A 25,214-nucleotide genomic window follows, 5' to 3' on the forward strand; every position below is an offset into this window, starting at 1 on the left:
GGATGGTAACATACGACTAACAAGAGAAATATTTTTATTTTCTGCTTGCAACTGGACCGTCCAGAGCGTACACGGTAAGTACAACTCATCGTTTTTAAAAAGAAGTACTTTTGTTGCCCTGAAAAGCGAGTGAGCGTGGCGTTTGTGGGGGACGTCGAATTTCGACGATTCTTTCTGGTCAACGGTTGTAAATGATTGTGTTGATTAAAAAAGAAAACTTGATGTAACTCTACTTTTAACTGCCGTTTCAGATAGATTTGGAATTGCATCACATCCAATTTTGCCTAGAGCGTACACGGTAAGTAACACTCGTTGTGTTTAAGGAGATTTACGTTTGTAATAGCAGAAGTGTAGCCGCGTTGCGTTGTACGTGTGAATGTTGGTCCGGGCGAAATGTTAATGTTTAATTTCATTCCTTTAGGTTCCACGGTGTTTGTTGGCTGCAAGTTTTCCACTGCAAGAAGAGGCTCATATCATTGACCAGGAGCGAGCTACAATGGTGAGTAGCCATAACATTTATGTTAAACACTTCCTATTTCATGTCTAACAGTACTTGATTTAACAAATAACCATAAATAAATACAGTGTGGGCACTGAAGTTAACATATGTGATTATACTGCCTAATCTGTCACCGAGTAGATTGTTGCAAAGTAATATAAGATCCAAAGTTGTAATTCAGAATAGTTTTCAAAAGAAGGCCATTAGAATTATATACAAGTCTGATTACCCCGAACAAGCTATTAATTAAATCACAAATTCTTCAATTCAAAGATTTGGTAGATTATCAGACAAATAATGTCTAACAGTAATTGATTTAACACATCACGATAAGTAGATTGAGTGTGGGCACTCTCAAGTTAACATATGTGATTATACTGCCTAATCTGTTACAGAGTATGTTGTTGCCAAGTAATGTAGAATAGATCCAAAGTAGTAATCCAGAATAGTTTTGAAGAGGCCATTAGAATGATAAACAAATCTGATTACCTTGAACATAATAACAAGCTAAGTGTTTAATATGTCCTATGAAGTCAAAATTGGGCACCATCATGTGGTGAAATTTGGAATTGCATCACATCCAATTTTGCCTGGGAACAAACAGATTACATAAATCTTAGTTTTGAATAAGCCACTCCTTCTCAAACAAGTAAACTCTGCCCATTTTGCGCAGTAGATGTTCTGTTAATATCTAGTATTTATACAAAGTCATAATTTAAATTGCTTTCAACCTTCATTCATCGGTTCAACCAACATTACTCGCTCTTATTACCAACTTGTATTGATTTAACTAAGCGTTTAATACTTCCTATCAGGTCTCAAATCGAGATTTGGCAAAATACAATTTCAGCAAATCCAATTTTGCCAGGGAACAAAAATAGATTAAATAAACTAAATAAGTCCTCTTCCCATTAAATAAATCAGAAAAGTCTGTCTTGTAACCAGTCCTCTTCAAACAAGTAAAGTCTGCCCATTTTGTGCCGTAGATTTTGTGTCTATGCCTAGTATTTAAACAAAATCATAATTTAAACGACTTCTTTCCTTCATTCACTTTGGAAATTTGGAATTGCAGCAAATCGAATTTTGGCAGGGAACAAAAATAGATCAATTAAACTAAATAAGTCTTCTTCCCATTAAATAAATTAAAAAAGTCTGTCTTGTAACCAGTCCTTTTCAAACAAGTAAAGTCTGCCCATTTTGTGCCGTCGATTTTGTGTTAATGCCTAGTATTTATACAAAATCATAATTTAAAGGACTTCATTCCTTCATTCACTTTGGAAATTTGGAATTGCAGCACATCAAATTTTGCCTGGGAAGAAAAGTAGATTAAATAAATTTAATAAGTCTTACTACTTCCCATTAAATAAATTAAATACGTCTTACTTGTTCCCACTCCTTTTCAAAACAGTAGTTTAAAACGAGGGCCCTTCACTCAATCTTTAACCTCAACCCCGCACGTTGTGTTGTATCTGTGAATGTTGGTTGTGGCCAAATGATAGTTTTCTTTCATTCGTTTAGGTTCCAAGAAAACTTGATGTAACTCTACTTTTAACTGCCGTTTCAGATAAGCGGGTATTACGTCGCAGTCAAATGCCGCGGATATGACGTAATTGCCCGAACCTCCGCCAAAATTCAAATCTGTTGGCGCGATGGCCGTGAGCCACTGAGCAGCGACGATTATCAACAGAAATATCTTTATTTTCTGCTTGCAACTGGACCGTCTAGAGCGTACACGGTAAGTAACACTCATTGTGTTTAAGGAGATTTACGTTTGTAATAGCAGAAGTGTAGCCGCGTTGCGTTGTACGTGTGAAAATTGGTCGAGGCGAAATGTTAATGTTTAATTTCATTCCTTTAGGTTCCACGGTGTTTGTTGGCTGCAAGTTTTCCACTGCAAGAAGAGGCTCGTATCATTGACCAGGAGCGAGCTACAATGGTGAGTAGCCATAACATTTATGTTAAACACTTCCTATTTCATGTCTAACAGTACTTGATTTAACAAATAACCATAAATAAATACAGTGTGGGCACTGAAGTTAACATATGTGATTATACTGCCTAATCTGTCACGGAGTAGATTGTTGCAAAGTAATATAAGATCCAAAGTTGTAATTCAGAATAGTTTTCAAAAGAAGGCCATTAGAATTATATACAAGTCTGATTACCCTGAACAAGCTATTAATTAAATCACAAATTCTTCAATTCAAAGATTTGGTAGATTATCAGACAAATAATGTCTAACAGTAATTGATTTAACACATCACGATAAGTAGATTGAGTGTGGGCACTCTCAAGTTAACATATGTGATTATACTGCCTAATCTGTTACAGAGTATGTTGTTGCCAAGTAATGTAGAATAGATCCAAAGTAGTAATCCAGAATAGTTTTGAAGAGGCCATTAGAATGATAAACAAATCTGATTACCTTGAACATAATAACAAGCTAAGTGTTTAATATGTCCTATGAAGTCAAAATTGGGCACCATCATGTGGTGAAATTTGGAATTGCATCACATCCAATTTTGCCTGGGAACAAACAGATTACATAAATCTTAGTTTTGAATAAGCCACTCCTTCTCAAACAAGTAAACTCTGCCCATTTTGCGCAGTAGATGTTCTGTTAATATCTAGTATTTATACAAAGTCATAATTTAAATTGCTTTCAACCTTCATTCATCGGTTCAACCAACATTACTCGCTCTTATTACCAACTTGTATTGATTTAACTAAGCGTTTAATACTTCCTATCAGGTCTCAAATCGAGATTTGGCAAAATACAATTTCAGCAAATCCAATTTTGCCAGGGAACAAAAATAGATTAAATAAACTAAATAAGTCCTCTTCCCATTAAATAAATCAGAAAAGTCTGTCTTGTAACCAGTCCTCTTCAAACAAGTAAAGTCTGCCCATTTTGTGCCGTAGATTTTGTGTCTATGCCTAGTATTTAAACAAAATCATAATTTAAACGACTTCTTTCCTTCATTCACTTTGGAAATTTGGAATTGCAGCAAATCGAATTTTGGCAGGGAACAAAAATAGATCAATTAAACTAAATAAGTCTTCTTCCCATTAAATAAATTAAAAAAGTCTGTCTTGTAACCAGTCCTTTTCAAACAAGTAAAGTCTGCCCATTTTGTGCCGTCGATTTTGTGTTAATGCCTAGTATTTATACAAAATCATAATTTAAAGGACTTCATTCCTTCATTCACTTTGGAAATTTGGAATTGCAGCACATCAAATTTTGCCTGGGAAGAAAAGTAGATTAAATAAATTTAATAAGTCTTACTACTTCCCATTAAATAAATTAAATACGTCTTACTTGTTCCCACTCCTTTTCAAAACAGTAGTTTAAAACGAGGGCCCTTCACTCAATCTTTAACCCCAACCCCGCACGTTGTGTTGTATCTGTGAATGTTGGTTGTGGCCAAATGATAGTTTTCTTTCATTCGTTTAGGTTCCAAGAAAACTTGATGTAACTCTACTTTTAACTGCCGTTTCAGATAAGCGGGTATTACGTCGCAGTCATGTGCCGTGGATATGACGTAATTGCCCGAACCTCCGCCAAAATTCAAATCTGTTGGCGCGATGGCCATGAGCCACTGAGCAGCGACGATTATCAACAGAAATATCTTTATTTTCTGCTTGCAACTGGACCGTCTAGAGCGTACACGGTAAGTAACACTCATTGTGTTTAAGGAGATTTACGTTTGTAATAGCAGAAGTGTAGCCGCGTTGCGTTGTACGTGTGAAAATTGGTCGAGGCGAAATGTTAATGTTTAATTTCATTCCTTTAGGTTCCACGGTGTTTGTTGGCTGCAAGTTTTCCACTGCAAGAAGAGGCTCGTATCATTGACCAGGAGCGAGCTACAATGGTGAGTAGCCATAACATTTATGTTAAACACTTCCTATTTCATGTCTAACTGTACTTGATTTAACAAATAACCATAAATAAATACAGTGTGGGCACTGAAGTTAACATATGTGATTATACTGCCTAATCTGTCACGGAGTAGATTGTTGCAAAGTAATATAAGATCCAAAGTTGTAATTCAGAATAGTTTTCAAAAGAAGGCCATTAGAATTATATACAAGTCTGATTACCCTTAACATAACAACAAGCTATTAATTAAATCACAAATTCTTCAATTCAAAGATTTGGTAGATTATCAGACAAATAATGTCTAACAGTAATTGATTTAACACATCACGATAAGTAGATTGAGTGTGGGCACTCTCAAGTTAACAGATATGATTATACTGCCTAATCTGTTACAGAGTATGTTGTTGCCAAGTAATGTAGAATAGATCCAAAGTAGTAATCCAGAATAGTTTTGAAGAGGCCATTAGAATAATAAACAAATCTGATTACCTTGAACATAATAACAAGCTAAGTGTTTAATATGTCCTATGAAGTCAAAATTGGGCACCATCATGTGGTGAAATTTGGAATTGCATCACATCCAATTTTGCCTGGGAACAAACAGATTAAATAAATCTTAGTTTTGAATAAGCCACTCCTTCTCAAACAAGTAAACTCTGCCCATTTCGCGCAGTAGATGTTCTGTTAATATCTAGTATTTATACAAAGTCATAATTTAAATTGCTTTCAACCTTCATTCATCGGTTCAACCAACATTACTCGCTCTTATTACCAACTTGTATTGATTTAACTAAGCGTTTAATACTTCCTATCAGGTCTCAAGGCAAGATTTGGCAAAATACAATTTCAGCAAATCCAATTTTGCCAGGGAACAAAAATAGATTAAATAAACTAAATAAGTCTTCTTCCCATTAAATAAATCAGAAAAGTCTGTCTTGTAACCAGTCCTCTTCAAACAAGTAAAGTCTGCCCATTTTGTGCCGTAGATTTTGTGTCTATGCCTAGTATTTAAACAAAATCATAATTTAAACGACTTCTTTCCTTCATTCACTTTGGAAATTTGGAATTGCAGCAAATCGAATTTTGCCAGGGAACAAAAATAGATCAATTAAACTAAATAAGTCTTCTTCCCATTAAATAAATTAAAAAAGTCTGTCTTGTAACCAGTCCTTTTCAAACAAGTAAAGTCTGCCCATTTTGTGCCGTCGATTTTGTGTTAATGCCTAGTATTTATACAAAATCATAATTTAAAGGACTTCATTCCTTCATTCACTTTGGAGATTTGGAATTGCAGCACATCAAATTTTGCCTGGGAAGAAAAGTAGATTAAATAAATTTAATAAGTCTTACTACTTCCCATTAAATAAATTAAATACGTCTTACTTGTTCCCACTCCTTTACAAAAAAGTAGTTTAAAACGAGGTCCCTTCACTCAACCTTTAACCCTATTTATTCACCTTCTAGGCTAAGTGTTAAAGGCTAAGTGTTAAAGGCTAAGTGTTAAAGGCTAAGTGTTAGAGGCTAAGTGCCAGAGGCTAGGCGCCAGAGGCGAGTTTTTGTGGGCTGAAGTTTTAGTGGGGTTAGTGTGAATACAATCCAAAAGAATACAACAGAATACAATACAATAGAATATAATACATAGATTAAATTCAATAGCTCTTACTACTTCCCATTAAATAAATTAAATACGTCTTACTTGTTCCCAATCCTTTTCAAAAAAGTAGTTTAAAACGAGGGCCCTTCACTCAACCTTTAACCTCAACCCCGCACGTCACATTGTGTTGTATCTGTGAATGTTGGTTGTGGCCAAATGATAGTTTTCTTTCATTCGTTTAGGTTCCACGGTGTTTGTTGGCTATGTTTTCCACTGTCAGAAGGATGAAAATACAAAGTACAACGCTTGGACGTGGGCGAAGACGTCACCGGTGAGTCCTTCCTTCCTATTTATTTACCTTCTAGATGCTAGAGGCTAAGTGTTAGAGGCTAAGTGTTAGAGGCTAAGTGTTAAACACAATACGAACAACACAACGATACTGCACTGAACAACACGATACCGCACTGAGAAACACGATACCGCACTGAACAACACGATACCGCACTGAACAACACCATGCCGCACTGAACACCATGCCACACTGAACAACACCATCCCGCACTGAACAACACCATGCCGCACTAAACAACACCATGCCGCACTGAACAACACCATGCCTCACTGAACGACACCATGCCGCACTGAAAGACACCATGCCGCACTGAACGACACCATGCCGCACTGAAAGACACCATCCCGCACTGAACACCATGCCGCACTGAACAACACCATCCTGCACTGAACAACACCATCCCGCACTGAACAACACCATGCCGCACTGAACAACATTATGCCGCACTGAACATTATGCCGCACTGAACAACACCATGCCGCACTGAACAACACCATGCCGCACTGAACAACATTATGCCGCACTGAACAACACCATGCCGCACTGAACAACACCATGCCGCACTAAACAACACCATGCCGCACTGAACAACATTATGCCGCACTGAACAACACCATGCCGCACTGAACAACACCATCCTGCACTGAACAACACCATTCCGCATTGAACACCATGCCGCACTGAACAACACCATCCCGCACTGAACAACACCATCCCGCACTGAACAACACCATGCCGCACTGAACAACATTATGCCGCACTGAACAACATTATGCCGCACTGAACAACACCATGCCGCACTGAACAACACCATGCCGCACTGAACAACACCATGCCGCACTGAACAACATTATAACGCACTGAACAACACCATCCCGCACTGAACAACACCATGCCGCACTAAACAACATTATGCCGCACTGAACAACATTATGCCGAAATGAACAACACCATGCCGCACTGAACAACACCATGCCGCACTGAACAACACCATCCTGCACTGAACAACACCATCCCGCACTGAACAACACCATGCCGCACTGAACAACACCATGCCGCACTGAACAACACCATGCCGCAATGAACAACACCATCCCGCACTGAACAACATTATGCCGCACTGAACAACATTATGCCGCACTGAACAACATTATGCCGCACTGAACAACACCATGCCGCACTGAACAACACCATCCTGCACTGAACAACACCATCCCGCACTGAACAACACCATGCCGCACTGAACAACATTATGGCGCACTGAACAACATTATGCCGCACTGAACAACACCATGCCGCACTGAACAACACCATGCCGCACTGAACAACACCATGCCGCAATGAACAACACCATCCCGCACTGAACAACACCATGGCGCACTGAGCAACACCATGCCGCACTGAACAACACCATCCTGCACTGAACAACACCATGCCGCACTGAACAACACCATTCCGCACTGAACAACACCATGCCGCACTGAACAACATTACGCCGCACTGAACAACACCATGCCGCACTGAACAACACCATGCCGCACTGAACAACACCATGCTGCACTGAACAACATTATGCTGCACTGAACAACACGATCCTGCATTGAACAACACCATGCCGCACTGAACAACACCATCCTGCACTGAACAACACCATCCTGCACTGAACAACACCACCCCGCACTGAACAACACGATCCCGCATTGAACACCATCCCGCACTGAACAACACCATGCCGCACTGAACAACACCATTCCGCACTGAACAACACCATGCCGCACTGAACAACACCATGCCGCACTGAACAACACCATGCCGCACTGAACAACACCATGCCGCACTGAACAACATTATGCCGCACTGAACAACACCATGCCGCACTGAACAACACCATCCCGCACTGAACAACACCATGCCGCATTGAACAACACCATGCCGCACTGAACAACACCATCCTGCACTGAACAACACCATCCCGCACTAAACAACACCATGCCGCACTGAACAACATTATGGCGCACTGGACAACATTATGCCGCACTGAACAACACCATGCCGCACTGAACAACACCATGCCGCACTGAACAACACCATGCCGCACTGAACAACACCATGCCGCACTGAACAACATTATGCCGCACTGAACAACACCATGCCGCACTGAACAACACCATGCCGCACTGAACAACACGATCCCGCATTGAACAACACCATCCTGCACTGAACAACACCATGCCGCACTGAACAACACCATGCCGCACTGAACAACACCATTCCGCACTGAACAACACCATGCCGCACTGAACGACACCATCCTGCACTGAACAACACCATCCCGCACTGAACAACACCATGCCGCATTAAACAACACCATGCCGCACTGAACAACACCATCCTGCACTGAACAACACCATGCCGCACTGAACAACACCATGCCGCACTGAACAACACCATGCCGCACTGAACAACATTATGCCGCACTGAACAACATTATGCCGCACTAAACAACATTATGTCGCACTGAACAACACCATGCCGCACTGAACAACACCATGCTGCACTGAACAACATTATGCCGCACTGAACAACACGATCCCGCATTGAACAACACCATCCCGCAGTGAACAACACCATGCCGCATTGAACAACACCATGCCGCACTGAACAACACCATGCTGCACTGAACAACATTATGCTGCACTGAACAACACGATCCTGCATTGAACACCATGCCGCACTGAACAACACCATCCTGCACTGAACAACACCATGCCGCACTGAACAACACCATGCCGCACTGAACAACATTATGCCGCACTGAAAAACACCATGCCGCACTGAACAACACCATCCCGCACTGAACAACACCATGCCGCATTGAACAACACCATGCCGCACTGAACAACACCATGCTGCACTGAACAACATTATGCTGCACTGAACAACACGATCCTGCATTGAACAACACCATGCCGCACTGAACAACACCATCCTGCACTGAACAACACCATCCTGCACTGAACAACACCACCCCGCACTGAACAACACGATCCCGCATTGAACAACACCATCCCGCACTGAACAACACCATGCCGCACTGAACAACACCATTCCGCACTGAACAACACCATGCCGCACTGAACAACACCATGCCGCACTGAACAACACCATGCCGCACTGAACAACACCATGCCGCACTGAACAACATTATGCCGCACTGAACAACACCATGCCGCACTGAACAACACCATCCCGCACTGAACAACACCATGCCGCATTGAACAACACCATGCCGCACTGAACAACACCATCCTGCACTGAACAACACCATCCCGCACTAAACAACACCATGCCGCACTGAACAACATTATGGCGCACTGGACAACATTATGCCGCACTGAACAACACCATGCCGCACTGAACAACACCATGCCGCACTGAACAACACCATGCCGCACTGAACAACACCATGCCGCACTGAACAACATTATGCCGCACTGAACAACACCATGCCGCACTGAACAACACCATGCCGCACTGAACAACACGATCCCGCATTGAACAACACCATCCTGCACTGAACAACACCATGCCGCACTGAACAACACCATGCCGCACTGAACAACACCATTCCGCACTGAACAACACCATGCCGCACTGAACAACACCATCCTGCACTGAACAACACCATCCCGCACTGAACAACACCATGCCGCATTGAACAACACCATGCCGCACTGAACAACACCATCCTGCACTGAACAACACCATGCCGCACTGAACAACACCATGCCGCACTGAACAACACCATGCCGCACTGAACAACATTATGCCGCATTGAACAACATTATGCCGCACTAAACAACATTATGTCGCACTGAACAACACCATGCCGCACTGAACAACACCATGCTGCACTGAACAACATTATGCCGCACTGAACAACACGATCCCGCATTGAACAACACCATCCCGCAGTGAACAACACCATGCCGCATTGAACAACACCATGCCGCACTGAACAACACCATGCTGCACTGAACAACATTATGCTGCACTGAACAACACGATCCTGCATTGAACAACACCATGCCGCACTGAACAACACCATCCTGCACTGAACAACACCTTTCCACACTGAACAACACCATGCCGCACTGAACAACATTATGCCGCACTGAACAACACCATGCCGCACTGAACAACACCATGCCGCACTGAACAACACCATGCCGCACTGAACAACACCATGCCGCAATGAACAACACCATCCCGCACTGAACAACACCATGCCGCATTGAACAACACCATGCCGCACTGAACAACACCATCCCGCACTGAACAACACCACCCCGCACTGAACAACACGATCCCGCATTGAACAACACCATCCCGGACTGAACAACACCATGCCGCACTGAACAACACCATTCCGCACTGAACAACACCATGCCGCACTGAACAACACCATGCCGCACTGAACAACACCATGCCGCACTGAACAACACCATGCCGCACTGAACAACATTATGCCGCACTGAACAACACCATGCCGCACTGAACAACACCATCCCGCACTGAACAACACCATGCCGCATTGAACAACACCATGCCGCACTGAACAACACCATCCTGCACTGAACAACACCATCCCGCACTGAACAACACCATGCCGCACTGAACAACATTATGGCGCACTGAACAACATTATGCCGCACTGAACAACACCATGCCGCACTGAACAACACCATGCCGCACTGAACAACATTATGCCGCACTGAACAACATTATGCCGCACTGAACAACACCATGCCGCACTGAACAACACCATGCCGCACTGAACAACACCATGCCGCACTGAACAACACGACGTCGCACTGAACAACACGACGCCGCACAGAACAACACGACGCCGCACAGAATAACACAATACCGCACAGAACAACACAATACCGCACAAACAGTTTTAGATAATATTACGTCGCAGTCATGTGACGCGGACATGACGTCAATAGGCGGAACTCACGGCAAAATTATAATCCGTGGGCGTGGCTTGCAACAGGAAGTAGGAAAGCGGCAGTTCTGGCAAACAAGACACAGCTGTTAGTAACACGATGACTAACAAGGCAAATATTTTTGTTTTCAGCTTGCAACTTGACCGTCTAGAGCGTACAAGGTAATTACAACTGTTTTTTTTTAGCCCTGAAAAGCGAGGGAGTGTGGCGTTTGGGAGGAATGTCGAACTCGGCGTCTGCTTCCAGCCACAGACGCCAAATTTCGACGATTATTTCGACTGGTCAACGGTTGTAAATTATTGCGTTGACTAAAAACTTTATTTAACTCTACTCTTAACTTTGCCGTTTCAGATATGCGGGTATTACACCGCGGAAATGACGTCAATAGGCTGAACTCTCGCCAAAATTCAAATCTGTGGGCGCAATGGCCTTGAGCGAGACACCGGATACAAACACGACGATTATCAACAGAAATATCTTTATTTTCCGCTTGCAAGTGGACCGTCTAGAGCGTACACGGTAAGTACAACTCATTGTGTTTAAAAAGATTTACGTTTGTGTAGTTTGCGTTGCGTTGTATCTGTGAATGTTGGTTGAGGCTAAATGTTAATGTTTAATTTCATTCCTTTAGGTTCCACGGTGTTTGTTGGCTGTATGTTTTCCACTGCAAGAAGAGGCTCGTATCATTGACCAGCAGGAGCTACAATGGTGAGTACCCCTTTCGTCTTCCATTTATGTTAAACACTTCCTATTTCATGTCTAACAGTACTCGATTTAACAAATAACCATAAATAAATACAGTGTGGGCAGTCACGTTAACATATGTGATTATCCTGCCTAATATGTTTATCACAAATATGTCACTAATCACTAATATGTTTATTTGTTTATCACAACACCTTTGGACCTTCAGCAATCGATTATTTACCTTCATCTACATAGAGACAGAACGATGGTGTCTTAAACATCTCATTCATTTCACCAAATAACTTCACGCAGGTGGATAACGGCCGTCTCGGTCACGCTATGTTGCGTGATGCAGTTTTGAAGAACCAAATGCATTTATTCAATGAATAAGTCAAGCTAGTTCTATGTTTATGATGTTGTAAGTTACGGTACCGATTGAAGTTGAGTTCGAAGCCAGTGGAAAACAGCGCTGCGTTTGTGCTCTCCAGGTACAAATGTTGTGATCTCTGACTGACGACCGGGCGAGACTCGAGTAAGAGATGTCCAAACGAGCTCCGGCAGGGCGGGCCAAGGCGGAGCGAACGGACGCCCTTCAGGCCGCCAATGACGAGCTGAGAACCAAACTGATGGACGTCCAGTTAGAACTTCAGCAGGAGAAGAACAAGGTGAAAACCTCAACAGACAGACACTGCCTGCCTCCCTGCCTGCCTCCCTGCCTGCCTCCCTGCCTGCCTCCCTGCCTGCCTCCCTCCCTCCCAGTTTTCCCGATGTAGATTAGACATGCGTGTGCCATGACTGTGTCAGCCTACATCAACAAATGCACCGAGGACGTCAGCACCACTAAGAATATCATCACCCGGGGCAACCAACGACCCTGGATGACTGAGGAGGTACGTCAAACGCTACGAGCGCGGAACTCTGCCTTCAAGTCTGGCGACAAGGAGACACTGAGGACAGCGAGAGCCAACTTGAACCGTGCCATCAGGATAGCGAAGCGAGACCGCAGTCGAAAATTTCAGGATCGTTTCCACGACGTCAAAAACATCAGGAGTATGTGGCAAGGCATACGGGCGATTACAGACTACAACTCACCCTCCCCCCCCCCCGGTGGGTGTAGTTGATGCTGACTTTCTAAATGGTCTAAATAACTTCTTTGGGAGGTTCGAGGCACTAAACGGCACTCCAGCAGTTAAAACTGTCCCCCATCAGGAAGAGGAGGTACTCTGCCTTGACTCCGCCGATGTGTTGAAGACCCTGAGGAGAGTCAACCCCTGTAAGGCCCCTGGCCCCGACAACATTCCTGGGCGTGTGTTCAGGGAATGTGCAAGTCATCTGGCTGGGGTCATCACAGACATTTTTAACACCTCGCTGGGCCAAGCCACAGTGCCGGCGTGCTTTAAGACTGCCTCCATCATTCCGGTGCCGAAGAAACCTCAAATCACCTCATTTAATGATTACCGGCCTGTTGCACTGACTCCGGTTATGATGAAGTGCTTCGAAAGGCTGCTTAAAGGTCACATCGTTTCCAGACTCCCCCTATTATTTGACCCGTTCCAGTTTGCCGACCGGCAAAACCGCTCCACTCAGGACGCCATCTCCTCCGTTCTTCACCTGAGCCTGGCTCACCTGGAGGAGAAGAACACCCATGTGCGGAGGCTGTTCCTGGACTTCAGCTCAGCGTTTAACACCATCATCCCACAGCATCTGGTAGGAAAATTGGAACACCTGGGCTTCAACACCCCCCTTCGCAACTGGCTGCTAGACTTCCTCACCAACAGACCTCAGTCAGTCCGGGTCGGACAGAACACCTCTGATGTCATCACCCTCAGCACAGGCTCCCTTCAGGGCTGCGTCCTGAGCCCCCTGCTGTGCACCCTGATGACACACGACTGCGTCCTCAGGTTCACCACCAATCACATCGTGAAGTCAGCAGACGACACAACGGTGGTGGGGCTCATCAGAGACAACAACGACCTGGACTACAGAGAGGAGGTGGAGCAGCTGGTGGGCTGGTGCAGAGAAAACAGCCTGATCCTGAATGAGGAGAAGATGAAGGAGATCATCGTCGACTTCAGGAAAAAACAGCCTCACCACGCTCCACTGATCATCAACAGCTCAGCTGTGGAGGTGGTCAGCACCACCAAATTCCTGGGGGTCCACATCACAGAAGACCTCACCTGGACTATGAACACTACGGCACTGGTCAAGAGGGCACAGAAGCGCTTGTACTTCCTGCGGAGGATGAGGAGAGCCCACCTGCCCCCACCCATCATGAGGACGTTCTACAGGAGCACCATAGAGAGCATTCTGACAAGCTGTCTCTCTGTGTGGTGTGGAGGCTGCACCGCCTCCGATTGGAAGAACGTGAGGAGAGTGGTGAGGACAGCAGAGAGGATCATAGGGGCTCCTCTTCCCTCCATTCAGGACATTTCATCTCAGCGCTGCATGTCCCGTGCCCGTAACATCATCAATGACCCATCACACCCCCACCATGGACTGTTCTCCCTGCTGCCCTCTGGGAAGAGGTTTGCAGCATCCGCTGCAGGTCCACCAGGTTCTGCAACAGCTTTTTCCCTGCTGTCATCAGACTGTTGAACACTAGAACTGTTGAGCTCTAAACTGAACTCTGCATCACACATTCACAGAACTGTACTTTATGACACTACGGACCTCTATCTTGCACTATCTCGCACTACCAACTTTACTGAACTTGTATAAACCCTTTAAATAGAAGTTTAATACATGGTTTAGCATTCCTCTGCACACTCTTGAATACTGTTTTGCCTACTTGCACTATTGCATAATTATCACTGCTGCACTTTATACTTATTTTTAATATATATATATATATAGTATATATGTATATATATATATTTTCATAGGATATGTTACTTCTATTCAACTGCAATATCACTACTTTGTTGTAAGACGTATGCAACGGAATTTCGTTTTGTATGCACCATGTGCAGACAAGATGACAATAAAGTTTGTCTAAGTCTAAGTCATGTCAGGTCAGCTGTCTGGAGAGAGAGAGAAGTCAGGACCTGCGGGCGGAGCACCACCGTGCCACCGCCGCCATGACGGAACTCAAAAGCAAACTCCATGAGGAGAAGCAGAAAGAGTTAGCCATTACCAGGGAGACATTACTGCGGCAGCATGAAATGGAGCTGATGAGAGTGATCAAAATCAAAGATGGAGAGATCCAGCGACTGAATGCCTTGGTCCTCAGCCTGAGGGACGGCTCCATGGACAAGGTGATCCGCTCTATCCGTGTCTGACTATCCGCACGCCACGTCGGGCTTCGATGCGGCCGCTACCGTATTGTGTAGCTTGTCCCCAGTAAGCGTCGCGGCGCTCCGTTGCGGTCTCAACGGCCCGGTGTGGCGCAATGTCTGCTCAGGTGAGGAGGGGGGGCGCTTTGCTGGCGGAGGTGGAGGAGACGCGGCGGTGTCGGGAGACCGAGCGGTGTCGCCTCCACCAGGAGCGCGGAAGAAGCCCTGGCAGCGGCCCAGCAGGCCTGGCAGTCCCGAGCGGCCGAGCTCCGATCGGCTCATCACCAGCATCGGGAGGAGCTGAGCCGAACCAAGAGAGACTGCGAGAGGGAGATCCGCCGACTGGTAGGACTGATCAGATGCGCGGTGCGTGGCTATGTTCCCAATTTCGTTGTATACCTGCAGTGCAATGACACCTAAGGCATTCTATTCTATTCTATTTCACAAGAAGAAAATGTCCGGTTGCTCGCTTCGCTTTTGTCACAGCAAAGGTGTTCTAGTCGATTCAAGAAAAAAATTGGCCGGTTGCTCTCTTTGTTTTTGTCACAATTCTGGCAAATGAGTTTGCCCGCCTGCCTGAGCGCTCCCCGTTTGTACATCCAGACGGATGAGATCAAGCTGAAAGACAGAGCGGTTAGTGTTTTGGATGAAGCCCTGGGGCCGGCCACGTCCACCGCCTTCAGCTGCAGACTCAGGCTGCCGAGCAGCAGATCGCTGCCCTGAGGGATTCCCAAAGGGCGGGCCTAAACTACCCTGGAAGTGGGGTCAACGCCGCTACTAGCAATCCTCTTCATTGCGTAAGCCACCTCATCACACACTTGCAGTACGCATGACTTAGTTCGTTGCTGGAGGAAGGTAGCACAAAAACAGTTTTGAACTTTGAACGAGTGCTTGTGTGTGTGTGTTGCGGGGCGTTTTCAGTCTCAGGAGGATCGGGACACGCGACGGTTTCATCTGAAAATCGCTGAGCTCAGCGCAGTCATCAGGAAACTGGAGGATCGAAACGCCCTGCTTTCTGAAGAGCGCAATGAACTGGTAATTTATTGACGGCACGCTTGAAGGTTTGCGCTACGTTTGATGCGCGCCATCCAGCGAGGCACCCATTGCGCTTGCTTATTAGTTGAGCGGCGCGGCGAGTCGGTTGCCTGGTAGATGTCTTTTATTGGGAGCCAAAGCCACGATTCCGTTCAAACCGATGCAAAAGGAATGGATACGTTCTGGCCCGCGTGTTGTGCGTCTTTCACATCCCGCACTTCATGCTTGCAGCTAAAGCGACTGAGAGAAACAGAAAGCCAGTTTCTGCCACTCCTGTACAAAAACAAACGCCTGAGCAGGAAGAATGAAGAACTCTCGCTGGTGCTGTGTCGCCTTGAAAACAAAGTGCGCTTTGTCACCCAGGAGAACGAGGAGATGGCAAGCTTGGTAAGTCGACGCGGACAACGGCGGCGTGCCAACAGAGTCCACTGCATTTGTGTTCCACAGAGAAGGCCTAGTTCGCTCAATGACCTGGACCGCGGTTGCGGCCAGCAGGACGGTGAAATGGAGTTCCTTCAAGTTGTGGAGCAGCGGCACATCATCGACGACTTGTCCAAGGTCTTCAGGCAGGCGACTCGGTGCACGTACGGCAGCGCCGCGCTCGCTCGCTGTCGCCAGGAAACCTTTTCCGTCCAAAGCTTGGCCGGCGGCCGCCATCCAAAAAATTGGCCCCTTAAATTCCGACCTTTCAAGCAGGAGCATTGTGCGCACGCGTTTGAACACGCTTTAGACTTGTTTTGCCGTTTTCAGCAGCTCAAAGCTCCCGTTTTGTCAGCGCCTTTGCCACTCGCTGTGCGCTGAAAACGACGGACTTGCCCGGCTGCTCAGCCCGTCAACCATGAGCCGCGAGCGCGACGTCATTGTCCGTAGGCAGCTAGTGGCAAAATGCACCCTGTTAGAGTTGCGCTCGCTCCAACTTATTTTGCAAGAACCACACGGGAGACAAGTAAGTTCTTTTGGACACCTGCAGGTGGAGAGTCCATCCGTTGTACGAATGAAGTCTGACTCTCGGCTCCTGCACGAGCATTTTAATTAAGAGAAACAGGGTGGGTGTAAGAGTGGATTGAATAGAGGAAGCCCTTGACCTCTAGTCAAAACATAGCAAGGGGTGTTTTACGACTTTGTGTAGGAAGGGATAAGCGATAGGGATAAATAAGGGATAAATAATATTATTTATTACAGGTCGCAGTCAAAGTCAAAGCAACACAATGATACGATAAAGATAATCTGGAAAACCCTGACACACCCTGTAGTTGTCACTTTTGGAAAAGACGAGCGTCCCTCCAATCATCGCCGGTGACGTGTTTTTCAGGCTCTGGAGACAGGAGCTCATGTCAGAAATGTCATTGTGAGTCGCGTTTGTTTCTGCGCCGGAGCCGTTCGTTCCCTTTGCATCCAAAGAATCTCAAAGGCGGATTATTTGTGTCGACAGGAGAGAGATTTGCTGCTACGATACCGACGTCGAGAATCTCTGAGGAGGAACAAAGCGTGAGGTCCTGCAAGGTGAGTCTGTTTGTTTGCGGCTGCTTGGTGTTGCGCAAGATGAAATGGCCTTTTTCTCGCTATCGTTCCTCTCGTCGATTCATCGTGAGGTGTCGCTTCAGTTTGTTCAGAGAGATGTTTGCTTCCGCGCCCGCAGGTCATCGAAACATTTTACGGCTACGACGAAGACGTGTTGGTGGACTCGGACGGATCGTCCTTGTCTTTTCACACCGACAGAACCCCCGACACGGAACCCGAAGAGGTAGCCCGCCATTTCTGCCAGCGTATTGACACCAAACATTCCTCTTCAGCCTGGAATCGGACTCGTCTTTGCGTCGCGGGTGCTTTGTCGCCGGTCTGACTGATTCTGGTACTAGTGCTGTGTTGCATTGGTGTGTGCATGAAGAGGCGGAGCTTCGCTACCGCCAGCTGACGCAAGAATATCAAGCGCTGCAACGAGCCTACGCTCTGCTAGCCCAGACCAGCGAAAGGGGACTACGACGCCGAGAAGGAGATCAAGGTGGCGCCCCTTCCCGCAACCCCCGGCCGGGTCGCAGCCTCCCCGTTCTCACCCAGCCTCGGGTGTTCTCTGGTCTGAAAGGAGGAGGAGGAGCCTCCCTCCTCCTCCTTTCAGACCAGAGAAAAGCTGATGGTAGAAATGGGTCACTATCAAAGCAGAGTAGCAGATCTGGAGTCAGCGCTGAAGCAACAAGGACAGGTAAGCTCATCAATGAGCACACCTTTTTCTCAGACAAAATAGCTACATTCTTCAGTCACTCATCCGTCTGGCATTACTGGACCAACCCCCCCCCCCCCCCCCCCCCCCCGAACGTGGCTGGGAAAATGCGGAGAAAAGCAAATGTCATTTTCCAGTCAACCAAAGAATTTGTGGATGAAAATGACACAACATTCCAAAGCTGTCCACGCGTTTGTCTCTTCTAGAATGTCAAGTGGGTGGAGGAGAAGCAGCTGCTGCGTCAGAGCAATCAGCAGTTGGCCGAAAAGGTGACGGAAAGAAAGGCGCTGGGCGGAGTCGCTTGGCGTCACACCTGTCGGGAAGCCCCGCAGATGAGGTCTGACTGTCTTTTCAGGTCAGGCGGATGGAGGCGGAAGAAGCGCGTCTGAAAGAGCACATCCAGGATATCCGAGACCAAAACGAACTGCTTGAGTTCCGCATCCTGGAGCTGGAGGTGGGAAGACTCGCACAAGCGTGTTGAGGCCAGAGATGTGACGGACGGACGGACGGACGGACGGACGGATGCATGCCTCTGCCTTTCAGGAGAGGGAGTGGCGCTCCCCCGTCTTGAAGTTTCTGCAAGTCCGTTTCCCAGACGGCCTCAGCCCTTTGCAGATCTACTGCGAGGCCGAGGGCGTGAGCGTACGTAAGGCGTCCCTCGCAACCCTAACCTTAACCCGAGGTCCCAGAACACCTTACATTGCTCCTTGCGCCTTTCCCCCGGACATCGTCATCAGTGATCTGATGAAGAAGCTGGACATCCTGGGCTATAACGCCGTAAGTGTATGTCGAACTCCTTATGTTCGCACTCCACGAGACTCGGCGGCTCAAATGTGACTTTTGGAAGGCTTTGCGCTGAAAGAAGCTTGTTGACGCTGTGCCTTTGGGCTCTTGCAGAATCTCACCAACGAGGAGCAGGTGGTCGTGATTCACGCCAGGACCCTTCTCACCCTAGCCGAGAAGGTAACGCGCACGTCCACGCACGCTCTCGCATTCTGCTTATGTGACAGCAGCCTTTCCTCAGTGGTTAGAATACATCAAAGTGACCAAGTCAGCACTTCAACAGAAGATGTTGGACATTGAAAGTGAGAAGGTAGACAGACACGCGACATCAGCCAAGGGGAACTCCGGCAATGTGCCCCAACAATTCTGACCTTGAGCTGTGCTAGGATATGTTCTGCAAGCAGAAGGGCTACCTGGATGAAGAGTTGGACTTCAGGAAGTGTTCCATGGACCAGGCTCATAAGGTAAGCCGCTCTCAAATCTCCCGCCGGACCACTGATGGACGAGGATTGCGGCCCAGAGGATCCTGGAGCTGGAGGCCATGTTGTACGAGGCGCTACCGCAGCGGGACTGCCCCGCCACGGACGGCGAAAAAGCCAGCCACGCTGGCGTGAATGACGTGCTGACGGCGGATCAGAGAGAAGAGCTTAGGAGCGCCGTGGACCAATGGAAGCGAGCCCTGATGTGCGAGTTGAGGGAGCGCGACGCTTGCATCCTCCAAGAGAGAATGGATCTGCTGCACAGCGCGCAACAGGTAAGGGCCCAAAGCCAGCCCGGCACTTACTTGCACGCTTACTGGCTTTTGAATGCCACTTTCCATTTGTCCGTCCTAGAGGAACAAAGAGCTGAAAGAATTCATCGAAGCTCAGAAGAGACAAATCAAACAATTGGAGGAGAAGTTTCTGTTTCTCTTTCTATTCTTCTCCTTGGCCTTCATTCTGTGGCCCTAACACCAGCTGGTGAGTGAGCTCCAGCGGCACCGCACTCGACACCTCCGATACACTGCCAGCCGGTCTCAGACGTTGGCAGACGCTCCGATGCCAACGTATACCCCCCGCCACGGTGACAGAGGCACCGCGTCACACCGGCGCTCATCCAATCAGAAGGCAGGAAAAGCAAATTCACATGCAGGGCACTTTTGAACCAGAAGAGAGCGCCACAAAAAACGGTTGTTGCCCCAAACGCGCACTAAAAAGGGTCAGAATAACAAGAGTCCCACTGGCCAGCCGGGGCCACCCGTCCAGCTGTTTCTTCAGGGGGGAAAAAAATTGGAGTCACCGGTGAGTACATTTTGCATTTAGCTCTGCTTTTCTGCTTCTGTCTTCAAGTGTGTGGCATCCTGCGATCAAAGAGTCAGCCAACCCCAAAGCGGTTGACCTCAACGTCCCACCACCATGCCTACCAGAGCAGGTGACGTGATGCTTTGGACATCCTTCCGTCTCAGATGCCCAAAAGTACTCTTTGCCACATCTGCGGCAATACGGTGTCTTTTCAAAGGTGCAAATAAATCCAGCGTGGGCGGAACACGCACGTCTTCGGTTTTTCCCGCTTTGTTTGTGTGACAGCTGTTGTGAAAATTTTATACAAATAAAGTTGTATAGTACAGGTTTGGCCAAGCCGCAACTCCCGAACCGCATGCGGCTCTTTTATGTTCATATCAACATTTGTGTGTGTGTGTGTGTGTGTGTGTGTGGGGGGGGGGGGTTGTGCGTGTTGGCTTCACTTGAGTTCAATTTGGTATTTTGGTCAAAAGCGCATGTGGTGAAATTCCACAAAGTAGGATGGGCAAACACATTTCTTTAAACTATGAGTGTCAATTGGGCTCTCGAAATGGCAGGGAAAAGATGCACAGCGAAACAAAAATACGTAGATGAACACAGGACGTTTTAATCAGAGTGGGAAAGTTTCTATTTTTTGTTGAACGTGATGGCAAACCATTCTGCCTGATATGTCAGACCTCAGCGCATTTCAAAGATTCAAATCTTCAGCGCCATGCACTTCAGCTCACTCCATGCTAACATTGATCAGGCGTCGAACCCGCATCATCATGCTTAAGAGGTGGCCATGCTAACCAGTGCGCCATTATGTCAACGCATAATAACTAAGTCTACTGGTCAAAACAGCGGTTACTATATGACGTCGCTACGTCGTGGTCACGTGACGCAGACAAGACGTCAATGGACGTGGGCAGAGTTAACTTGTTTAAAAGGGAGTAGGCAGAAGAAATATTTAATTTATTTAAATCTATTTTGAGTGCACACCATTATGCCAATGCATAACAACTGTAAATCTACTAAACAAAACAGCGGTTGCTATATGACATCTGCCACGTCGTGGTCACGTGACATACGTGACGTCGATGGGCGTAACTTTCGCCGGAATTCAAATCCGCGGGGAGAGTTAACTTGTTTAAAAGAGAGTGGGCAGAAGAATTATTTAATTTATTTAAATCTATTTGGTGTGTGCGCCATTATGTCAATGCATAACAACTGTAAGTCTACTAAACAAAACAGCGGTTGCTATTTGACGTCTGCCACGTCGTGGTCACGTGACGCGGACGTGACGTCGACGCCTACTTTACATCCCACCGATCACAGGACTCCTCGGCTGCATAACCGTGCCCCCTTCCCAACCAATCGGATTTGCTATACGCGAAAACGACGCCAATGGAAAGAGCTTCCGCCCAAATTTAAATCCGTGGGCGTGGCTCGCAGCAGGAAGTAGGAAAATGGCGGCGATGTTGACAAAGACACAGCGGATGGTAACATACGACTAACAAGAGAAATATTTTTATTTTCTGCTTGCAACTGGACCGTCCAGAGCGTACACAGTAAGTACAACTCATCGTTTTTAAAAAGAAGTACTTTTGTTGCCCTGAAAAGCGAGTGAGCGTGGCGTTTGTGGGGGACGTCGAATTTCGACGATTCTTTCTGGTCAACGGTTGTAAATGATTGTGTTGATTAAAAAAGAAAACTTGATGTAACTCTACTTTTAACTGCCGTTTCAGATAGATTTGGAATTGCATCACATCCAATTTTGCCTAGAGCGTACACGGTAAGTAACACTCGTTGTGTTTAAGGAGATTTACGTTTGTAATAGCAGAAGTGTAGCCGCGTTGCGTTGTACGTGTGAATGTTGGTCCGGGCGAAATGTTAATGTTTAATTTCATTCCTTTAGGTTCCACGGTGTTTGTTGGCTGCAAGTTTTCCACTGCAAGAAGAGGCTCATATCATTGACCAGGAGCGAGCTACAATGGTGAGTAGCCATAACATTTATGTTAAACACTTCCTATTTCATGTCTAACAGTACTTGATTTAACAAATAACCATAAATAAATACAGTGTGGGCACTGAAGTTAACATATGTGATTATACTGCCTAATCTGTCACCGAGTAGATTGTTGCAAAGTAATATAAGATCCAAAGTTGTAATTCAGAATAGTTTTCAAAAGAAGGCCATTAGAATTATATACAAGTCTGATTACCCCGAACAAGCTATTAATTAAATCACAAATTCTTCAATTCAAAGATTTGGTAGATTATCAGACAAATAATGTCTAACAGTAATTGATTTAACACATCACGATAAGTAGATTGAGTGTGGGCACTCTCAAGTTAACATATGTGATTATACTGCCTAATCTGTTACAGAGTATGTTGTTGCCAAGTAATGTAGAATAGATCCAAAGTAGTAATCCAGAATAGTTTTGAAGAGGCCATTAGAATGATAAACAAATCTGATTACCTTGAACATAATAACAAGCTAAGTGTTTAATATGTCCTATGAAGTCAAAATTGGGCACCATCATGTGGTGAAATTTGGAATTGCATCACATCCAATTTTGCCTGGGAACAAACAGATTACATAAATCTTAGTTTTGAATAAGCCACTCCTTCTCAAACAAGTAAACTCTGCCCATTTTGCGCAGTAGATGTTCTGTTAATATCTAGTATTTATACAAAGTCATAATTTAAATTGCTTTCAACCTTCATTCATCGGTTCAACCAACATTACTCGCTCTTATTACCAACTTGTATTGATTTAACTAAGCGTTTAATACTTCCTATCAGGTCTCAAATCGAGATTTGGCAAAATACAATTTCAGCAAATCCAATTTTGCCAGGGAACAAAAATAGATTAAATAAACTAAATAAGTCCTCTTCCCATTAAATAAATCAGAAAAGTCTGTCTTGTAACCAGTCCTCTTCAAACAAGTAAAGTCTGCCCATTTTGTGCCGTAGATTTTGTGTCTATGCCTAGTATTTAAACAAAATCATAATTTAAACGACTTCTTTCCTTCATTCACTTTGGAAATTTGGAATTGCAGCAAATCGAATTTTGGCAGGGAACAAAAATAGATCAATTAAACTAAATAAGTCTTCTTCCCATTAAATAAATTAAAAAAGTCTGTCTTGTAACCAGTCCTTTTCAAACAAGTAAAGTCTGCCCATTTTGTGCCGTCGATTTTGTGTTAATGCCTAGTATTTATACAAAATCATAATTTAAAGGACTTCATTCCTTCATTCACTTTGGAAATTTGGAATTGCAGCACATCAAATTTTGCCTGGGAAGAAAAGTAGATTAAATAAATTTAATAAGTCTTACTACTTCCCATTAAATAAATTAAATACGTCTTACTTGTTCCCACTCCTTTTCAAAACAGTAGTTTAAAACGAGGGCCCTTCACTCAATCTTTAACCTCAACCCCGCACGTTGTGTTGTATCTGTGAATGTTGGTTGTGGCCAAATGATAGTTTTCTTTCATTCGTTTAGGTTCCAAGAAAACTTGATGTAACTCTACTTTTAACTGCCGTTTCAGATAAGCGGGTATTACGTCGCAGTCAAATGCCGCGGATATGACGTAATTGCCCGAACCTCCGCCAAAATTCAAATCTGTTGGCGCGATGGCCGTGAGCCACTGAGCAGCGACGATTATCAACAGAAATATCTTTATTTTCTGCTTGCAACTGGACCGTCTAGAGCGTACACGGTAAGTAACACTCATTGTGTTTAAGGAGATTTACGTTTGTAATAGCAGAAGTGTAGCCGCGTTGCGTTGTACGTGTGAAAATTGGTCGAGGCGAAATGTTAATGTTTAATTTCATTCCTTTAGGTTCCACGGTGTTTGTTGGCTGCAAGTTTTCCACTGCAAGAAGAGGCTCGTATCATTGACCAGGAGCGAGCTACAATGGTGAGTAGCCATAACATTTATGTTAAACACTTCCTATTTCATGTCTAACAGTACTTGATTTAACAAATAACCATAAATAAATACAGTGTGGGCACTGAAGTTAACATATGTGATTATACTGCCTAATCTGTCACGGAGTAGATTGTTGCAAAGTAATATAAGATCCAAAGTTGTAATTCAGAATAGTTTTCAAAAGAAGGCCATTAGAATTATATACAAGTCTGATTACCCTGAACAAGCTATTAATTAAATCACAAATTCTTCAATTCAAAGATTTGGTAGATTATCAGACAAATAATGTCTAACAGTAATTGATTTAACACATCACGATAAGTAGATTGAGTGTGGGCACTCTCAAGTTAACATATGTGATTATACTGCCTAATCTGTTACAGAGTATGTTGTTGCCAAGTAATGTAGAATAGATCCAAAGTAGTAATCCAGAATAGTTTTGAAGAGGCCATTAGAATGATAAACAAATCTGATTACCTTGAACATAATAACAAGCTAAGTGTTTAATATGTCCTATGAAGTCAAAATTGGGCACCATCATGTGGTGAAATTTGGAATTGCATCACATCCAATTTTGCCTGGGAACAAACAGATTACATAAATCTTAGTTTTGAATAAGCCACTCCTTCTCAAACAAGTAAACTCTGCCCATTTTGCGCAGTAGATGTTCTGTTAATAT

This window comes from Syngnathus floridae, chromosome 13 (genome assembly GCF_059516105.1).
Source record: "Syngnathus floridae isolate MCC-2025c chromosome 13, RoL_Sflo_1.0, whole genome shotgun sequence".
Lineage (NCBI taxonomy): Eukaryota > Metazoa > Chordata > Actinopteri > Syngnathiformes > Syngnathidae > Syngnathus > Syngnathus floridae.